Genomic DNA, 9128 nt, shown 5'->3' on the forward strand with positions numbered 1-9128 from the left:
TAAAATTTCACTTTCATACAATTCTTTTTATCTGTAACATAATGCATCAAAAACATAATTCATTTAATTTTTGCATTTAGTCTTTATTGCCATAACAAATGGAATCATGGAAATAAATTTATTAGGAAAAATAATTCATGCATCTGTCAATCAGTCGTAAAACGACTTGTAATTTCGTAAAAACCGTGTAATTACAGTGACATTGATAGCATATATGAATTTTGATTACTTCATCATTAGAAAATACAGGGAAAAAATCAAGATTTCGACAATTGTTGGTAATATAGGGAGATATTAAACAACGCACCTGAAAAAAAGTAATGCCCCTTTTTTTCAGACTGACAACCACGTGACGTCAAAAAGGTAGATCCAACCCTTTTCATCTTCCGGTTTCTCAAGAAAACGAGCCTGCCTTTCGGCATGGTTTTGTTGTTTATATCTATCTAATTTTAAATCTGGTCGACATTTCACAAAAAAACTTTGCTCTTGAGATTTGATGGTCACGATTTCTGGTTTCCCTCACTAGAACTTATTTTGTCCATCTTGTTATAGAGGATTTGGATCAAGACATCTTCTATCTCTGAGGAACTTAATGTAAGTGAAAGTTGCATTGTTTTCTAATCACAAACTTTCGTTTATTTACAAATATTAGCTAATCATAATTTTTTATTTATTTAACTCGCATTAATCATAACTTTTTATGTTTATAGCAACTTGTACTAATTATAACTTTTTTTAAAATTATAACAGCTTTTATTAATCATAACTGTGTTTATTATCAGAGATAATATCATAACCTTTTTATTAATTAGGCCTAACTAGGCTTATAAACTTTTTAAGGATTTGTTGGAGGAATTTTAAGTTAGACAAGAATATGTAATAAAGATAATAATAATAAACAAGATTTGAATGCTTTAAATGTAAGACAATTATTACATGTATAAGGCAAAAAAAAAATGCATACATTTATTATAATATTATATACGCTAGACTAGAACTTAGTTAGTTCATGTCATTATAGAGGATTTGAGTTAAACTCTCTCTAGTAGAGAAATCAAATGCAAGTAAAGGCTGCATTGCTTTTTAATCATAGATTTAAAAAAAATACAAAATTACAAGTACTTAATGCATTTTAATTTGCGTTAAATGAAATAAAGATGATAAAGTAAGTAACTTGATGTAAATAAATTTTAATGTTTACCTATAAAATTTCTCTATGTAAGAGAGTTTTAAGCATACGAAAAGTTGCATTATACAATGTAAATTTCAAAACTTTTCTTTCTGAAGAAATGTTATGAATTCATTTCTTTAATGGAAAATAAAAAATATTTTAAAAAGTTTATTTTATTATACACCTAATGTATGCTAAGCTATTTAAAATCACTTGTTTCTTAATTAAAATCTATGCAACTTTATATAAACAGCATTATGACAGAAATAAAACGCATACAGAAATTTTCAAAAAAAATAAAGTCAAGTAAAAAAAAATAATTAAAGTAATTTAACTTTAATAACACATTATCACTGAAGAAATTAACAATTTGTAATATTTCTGTTCGCAAAAGCTTGTAAATCATATTTTTATTTGCGTGTGAAATTGATGATTTATATTTGAATCGCACTATAAACTTTTCATAAATAAAACATTTTTTAAACCAACACATGCGCATTCTTAAAAATATTCGATATTAAAATATACACGCTATAAATTATTGACTTTATAAAATGCTGTGTAGAAGTATTGAGATACTTATTTACCAAATATGTGGGAAATAATTTCTTAATAATCAAGGGATTTTAGATTTTTTGTCGGATTTACCTAGATGCCTTATGAATAGTATATTTTAAAGAATTGCGATCATAAATAATTGAATAGTTTCTGACTGTTAAGGTAAAGAAGAAAATAGAAAATTCATAATTTCAGCATATTCTTGTAGCAAGAGTTTATTTTAAAAGCTTTGCAATCTCTTATAATTAACAGGTCAAAGTGTTACAAAAACCAGTAAATTAAAGGTCAAAGTGTTATAAATACCATCAATTTTATTTTCTAAAAATATGATAAAAAGTTGTAGATGTGTGTAAAAACAATGTTACTATTTTTCCTTTTTATTGTAAAACATATAATGTTTTTAACTTTCACAGAAATAAAGTATAATATAAAAAATCACACATTTTGCGTAGCTTCAAGAGAGATGGAAGTGAGGAATAAAGTGATTAATAATTTTTTTTTCTTTTCATTTCCAATGGCAAAGCAAAATCTGGATGGACAATTTCGCAAACAAACAAACAAACAATGACTGTAAAAATAATCGTCGTTGTTGTCCTGATAGACAGTGTCTGATATTTTAGTATCGGATAAACTCAGATTCATAGCAAAAAAAAAGTCTTATGCAGTGATAGAGACATCATCACTATGATGAGGGAAGGCTTTGCTTCCCCGTCATTAGCCGTATAGTTGATAGTGGTATATATGNCCCAGCAATTGATTTCCAGTTCTTTACTTTTAGGATGGCAAAATCCTCATCCACACAGTCTTTCTATCTCGTTTTGGGCCTTCCTCTTGGTCTTTTATTGGAGAGGGTTGCATTAAAGACTCTTAATGCTGCTCGTTCTGGGCTCATCCTCACTACATGCCCGGCCCATCTCATTCTACTCAGTTCAATAGATTTAATGATATCATCACTATTAAAGATCTTATATATTTCAAAATTATATCTTTTTCTCCAGTTGTTGTTATCGAGGAAAGCGCCAAAGATTGTTCGTAGGACCTTCCTTTCGAAGGTTGCTAATAACTTCAACAAACAAAGCATATATTGCTTTTAAATTTTACATAAATAAAGTATAATATAAAAAATCACACATTTTATGTAGCTTCAAGAGACATGGAAGTGACGAATAAAGAGATTAATAATTTTTTTCTCTTTTCATTTCCAATGGAAAAGCAAAATGCGGATGAACGATTTCGCAAAACAAAACAAAACAAAAATGACTGTGAAAGTAACAGTCGTTATTATTCTGATAGATAGTGTCTGACATTTTAGTATCGGATAAACTCAGATTCATAGCAAAAAAAAAAGTTTTATGCAGTGATAGAGACATCATCATCATCATAGTTGGCCAGACAGCCCAATATGGGCCAATGCCTTACTCTGAAGATGGACTCGGTGGTGGCTGACTCGGTGGAGTCTGATTTTCTTGCAATTAATGAAAAAAATTGGAGTGATAGAGACAGGCTCTATACAATAACAAAATATGCAATTATAGTCGGGCAAATGTACCAAATCACTGGAGATGCAATTTCGTGTCAGGAAATTATGTCTTCTCAATTAACCCAAACAAATCCATTGCCCTTCACCGTGACAATCTGGTTAGAAAGCGAGATTTTCAATTCTTTATTATTTTGTTCGATTTCATTCAATAATTTCAACCAACAGTAAATTTCTATTTCTATTGCAACCTAACAAAATGTGATAGTGTTTCTTCAGGGTTGTGCAAGCTCTAATCGATGCAAAATCTAAACCTCAGGACTGTCCGAGTCCGTACTACTTGGTACTCGAATACTTAACGCCAGAAAGTGTATTAGAACGTTCAATTCCATTTTTTTAAAAGAAGGTTTAATAGAAAATCCGTATTTTAGGTGCGGAGGATGCTGAATAATCCATTTGCACAATATGACTAAATTTAATTTATATTTAGTTTAACCCGTTCTGGACCGTGATCACATATACGTGATTCTCTTTTCAATTCCTATGGTATCATATATGAAAATGAGTCATTCTGACCCCAGCAGCCTGAAGATCACATGGGCGTGATTTCTTTTCAGAACTCTCACATTACATCTCTACTCAGTACGCGCATACGTACACCTTAGTACGTATACTCTCAAAGCGTGCTGTTCTGGGATAGCGCTTCTTTCTCCTTTTGCCCTTTCTGAACAGGTTGAGAGAAGCATTTTATTTCAGTTAAATTGTTTCCGAAATATTGATTGTTTTCACCATTTTTTTTTATATCAAAATATGAATTCCCGTAATATTTTTAGTAAAAAAAATGGGGTAAGTCACAGATCCTGCTTCACCATAAGAGTTAACTGAAAAGCTTTGCAGCGTAAGAGTTTTTACGTACGTAATATCTTATGGTTTAAAAATATTAAATTTTACGATCCTAAAAGCTTTTGTTGTTCAGTTGGAAGATAAAACAAACATATAATAGTAGTTTCACATAATTAGTTTGTAAACTGAATAAAATTTGATGACCTACCTCCATATATTTTTTATAAAATAGCACTTAGTTTTGCACTACCGTATGGAGGTTTCCGTTCTTAAGGTAAATATAGTGACCGCTTCTTTTGTTTCTGAATCAAACTTAATGTACAGCACTGTTTGATTTCGTTATTTTTAATGCGTGAGCTCATCTGAGTTTGCCGCAGTACAGCCGATATGGACTCTATTTCAATATATTCAATTTATCACTAAACTTCTTCATTGAGTAAACCGCGACTTTGTTTAGTAATAATATAAATTAATCTTTCAATACTTCGTAGTAAAGTGACCTTGAATTATTACGTTATCAATGGGATATCAGATGCTACATACATTGTTACATAAATTATTGGACATTGCGGTAAAGCAACATTTCAGCAAGCCCAATGATTAAATAACCTTCATATTCATTACTTAATAATAGGTTTTAGTTTTTTAGTTCAGGCGAGGTTAATATGCATAAAGGAAAATCACGGAATTTTCACTTACACAGTGTAATAATACCTAAGTTGATATATTCCATTAGTTAACTATCAGTATTAGACAGCTTTAACCTTGTAATGTATTCCTTATGATTTTTTAAATCAATGACAAATTTCTTACCGAATGTATAAAATTTTATAATTTAAGGGTGTTTTACGATAAGCAATTAAACTAGAAACTGTCAAAAAAAGGTACAGTTTCATTGCTCAAATCGTGCTTTAATTTTAAACCTTGTTGCGAAGAGTTGTTTTCTCTTTAAAAGGGAAAAATATTCAGAATATTAAGGTTAAAAAGGTTTTTAAAAAAAGTGTATCGCAAATCTTGCGAGGTTTTTACACTTAGATGAATATCATTAAAATCAATGAATTTGAGCATGTTATTCAAACCTTGCTCTGTTACAGTAACTATTAAAATATTTAATTTTTTAAATCTTTAACGCTTCTGGTTTTTAGAAAACAGTGACATTTCTTCACATTGACGTTATTTTATTACATTTTCATGATCGGCATAAAAAAAAGAATGATTACAGACCAATAAAGCTTATTTTAGCACAGATGAATAATTGTTACGAACATAAATTGCAATATTGGCCCAAAAATTACATAGTATTTGCTAAATAAAGTTCTTTTAAGAACGGAGCCTTTAAAAACAGTTTAAAAGAATTAGCAAAAGTTATGTTCTTGAGCATATTGGAGGATTTCCATATACTAGGTAATTTGATAATACAAATATTATATGAACAAATATTATAATATACAGTCTATGTTCTTTAGCACAACCTCATATCCTTCTGACCATTCTATTATAATGACCGATAAATGAATTCAGTGTGAAAAGCATGTTTAACACCCCTTTGAAAGGAAAACTATTCATTCCAATATAGAGAACAAAATTTTGTCTAACTTTTTTTATTTCCAAGAAAATCACTCTAAGAACAGATTTTTAAACACTGTTGCTCTTTTAAAACAAAATTTTTCCTTTGACAAAGCATAAGTCTCCAAAAAATGATTCAACTCACTATTTTTTTTCCATTCTACTGCTCATAAAAGGGAAATAATTTGAATTCTCTGAGACAGCGGTTCCCAAATGGTATGGTGCTTCGAGGAACCATAGGGTTCCGTGGAATTGTTCCGAGAATTAGAACATTTTTAATCACTTATGATTTTCGAAACCTGTCATTAAATTTATACTCATCAATTAACTATTATTTTATTAATATTTCTGTTATTTTTATGAAATTACTTAATTAAAATGCTTGTGAAGAAAATTAAAAAATGCATTGAATGAATAATGTATGAGCTATATTGAATGAATAATATATTGAATGAATAATGAAAGGAAATGCATTTATAAAAAATTACATCATTATTTTGTATCAAATAAAAATAGTAATAAAGAAGTATGCAAGAATCATTCTCGACACTTGTTTCGCCATTTATTTAAACGACAACCATACTCAAGCACATTCATGTTATGCACACACTAAAGTCAAATTAATGAACAAGAATTGATGCTACTCCATACTTGTTAAATCAACTTTTTGACATAAAACCTAATTTTCAGACTAGTAGGATAAATCGATATAAAAAAATGGCATACTTCGTACAATCATTAAATATTTTCCAAAATAATTAATAGCTCTTCTTTGATACATATTCACAATTGATAAGAAATTTATTTATTAACTCTCGGAGTTCCGCCAAAAGAAGATTGATCAATTAGGGTTCTACGGTAGAAAAAAATTGGAAACCGCTGCTCCATGGATGAAGGGAAACATGATCACTTATTCTTATCCTGGGTGATCCTAGGCTTAATATATGGTCATGTATCGATTACTTTTTATCATTAAAAATTAGTAGCGTAGATTGATTGCATTCTCGTGTAAATATCAGAATCTTCTCAATACATTCATAATTTTTGTCAATTTCTTTACATGGTGTTCAATAAATTCAGCAATCATATCTTGCTTTTTTGACAATTATATTCACTCGTTTTGGGAAGCGTCATAATATTGATTTATTTTGTAGTTAAAACAAGGGGTAATCCTTTTATCCGTTATATTATTTTTACTTAGACAGAGGTCAATTACGAATTAAAAGAAAAAAGTTTTTGGATGAAGTTGCATTAGTAACCGAGTAAAGTTATTAGTTTAAAATTTTATCGCAATAAAATTCAGAACTAAAATTATAGAAACATAACTATGTCAGTGCACTAAAAAGTTTTGTTATCTGACAGTTAAATTATTTTTTTTTTATGCTCAATCAAATAAAATCAAGGCACTGAGGCGTCCCATTAGTTTAGTTTAGTTTATATAGTTTTTAAACTATATTAAACTTCGTTTTATTTTTATTTTTTATTGTTACGCTTTTGAGACGTGTTTCTGAACATCAAGATTATAAAATATATCATTATTGAAATGAAAAAAATATGTTATTTTCTGAAATGCAAAACTAATGGTGAGAATTTGCTTGATTGTGATGCACTTTAGCAATTTTGAATTGACCGCAAGCTATAACAAAATTTCTAGAGCTGAACGATACTGAGTATAGTTATTATGATGGGATTATACATTGATAGTATGTTTTGATTTGGTCTTTATTTTTATGAGATAAATTTTTTAAACATATGTATTGTTTCATCTAATGACGTAAAGCAACCTGGAAGTGTAACATATAATAATGAATGCAAAAAAATCTGATGTTTAAATTTTTTTTTTATTTGTGCCGTTATATGACTATTAGTATTGTGCATGATTTCGTAGTGTTGATCTCCCTTTATCGCTTATTTATTTTTTGTTTTACCCCTTGCAAAAACAGATAGCATATATCTATCTTGCATATTATGAAAACAAACCCATCTGATTTAATTTCATTGTTAGCGAAGTTGGAACTATAACATTCGTCAAAAAACTAACTTAATAATACTCGATAAACAAAGCTCATTTTAAATTGTTATTAACATTGTTTCTATGTAACTATATTTTATTATTTAACTTTAACCTTCTTCTTTTATTATATTTTTGTTCTTATTCAAATTTTAAGCCTTGAAACTTGAAATACTGTTTCTTTTTATACCATCAATTAATCTCTAGATATTATTCTATAAACATAATTATCGATGAACTTGATATTTCATTTATATTATTTAAATATACAACAATTAAACAATTTAAAAATACTTAAAAAAAATTGAAGCATTGAAATCCGGACACAGTGTAGATATAAAAAGTAATTAATCTGTCAAAACCATATAAGTTGTAGGAAACAAAACAAAAATTGGATTGACAAGCAGGAATAACAGTTCAAAGACAACCGTAAAGTGAGAAAGATGAAACAAATATGCTAAATGAAGAATGAATGATCACAGCAATTTTCTTTCTTGTATTTAACGTTTCATGATAAAGTTTATAGAACTGCCACTCACTAATTGGGTTGATTTTTACAGGTAGTTTTCCGTGTTAATAAACAATAAATACATTTTATTTCTACTATTTTGAAGTATTGTTAGAGTTATGAAATAACAAAACCTCAAATTTTTCCTTGAATATTACATAACATTTTTTTTCACTCCGCAGGGAGGCACAATGTTCTCCCAATGAATGTTTTAATTTAAGCTTATTTTCTCTTTATTCAGAAGTTCAATATTTGCATTTTAAAAGGTTAAACTTTAATAGTCAAAGTGCGATATTTTGAGTAATAAATTCAATAATCTAATCATTTAATTCCATTCTTGCATAAGTTATATATTTCTGGACATCAGGTCTTTTCGAAAGCTATAAGCTATAAATAAATTGTTTTAAATTTCAAGTGATTCCATAAAAAAATGCTTTTTTTGCTTTTTATAGTTTCCTGTAAGTGTTCTGAAATTGGATGAAAATTACTTTTGAGTATATCGTATCCACGATACTTATATACTTACACCGAAGAGCCATTACATTATGACCACCCTGCTATTAACATGTAGGACCACCTTTAGCCCTCAAAACTGCTAGCACCCTCCGTGGCATTGATTGCAAAAGGTGCTGAAAGGTAGTCTGAGGTATCTGGTACCAAGAGCTTACCAACTGGTCCTGCAATTCCCTCACATTGCTAGGGGGTAGCGTGTCAGCACGAATTTGGTTTTCCAAGTAGGACTACAAATGCTCTATTGGATTAAGGTCAGGTGAATTTGGGGGCCAAGACATGACTTGAAAGTCACTGGAATGTTCCTCGACGATTCGACTCTTATGACATTGTGCATTATCCTGTTAGTAAACACCATCCCACGCAGGAAAAACTGTTGCTATGAATGGGTGGTCTGCAACTATGTTCAAGTAGCTTACAGACGTCAGGGATTATTCTATGAGGATTATGGGTCCTAATGTGCCCCATGAAAACATTGTTCCTG

At 29.4% G+C, this 9128-nt stretch overlaps 1 protein-coding gene across 1 annotated transcript in view; it reads left to right on the forward strand.

Moving 5' to 3' along the window:
• Positions 1–456: 456 nt before the first annotated feature.
• The window catches only part of LOC107452073 (nose resistant to fluoxetine protein 6-like), a 56130-nt gene continuing 47458 nt past the window's right edge, over positions 457–9128 (forward strand). Inside the window, exon 1 of the mRNA XM_043041537.2 lies at positions 457–594. The gene's annotated coding sequence lies outside the window, so the exon portion shown is untranslated. The remainder of the gene's footprint in view (positions 595–9128) is intronic.

The sequence above is a fragment of the Parasteatoda tepidariorum genome, chromosome 4 (assembly GCF_043381705.1).
Source record: "Parasteatoda tepidariorum isolate YZ-2023 chromosome 4, CAS_Ptep_4.0, whole genome shotgun sequence".
Classification (NCBI taxonomy): Eukaryota; Metazoa; Arthropoda; class Arachnida; order Araneae; family Theridiidae; genus Parasteatoda; species Parasteatoda tepidariorum.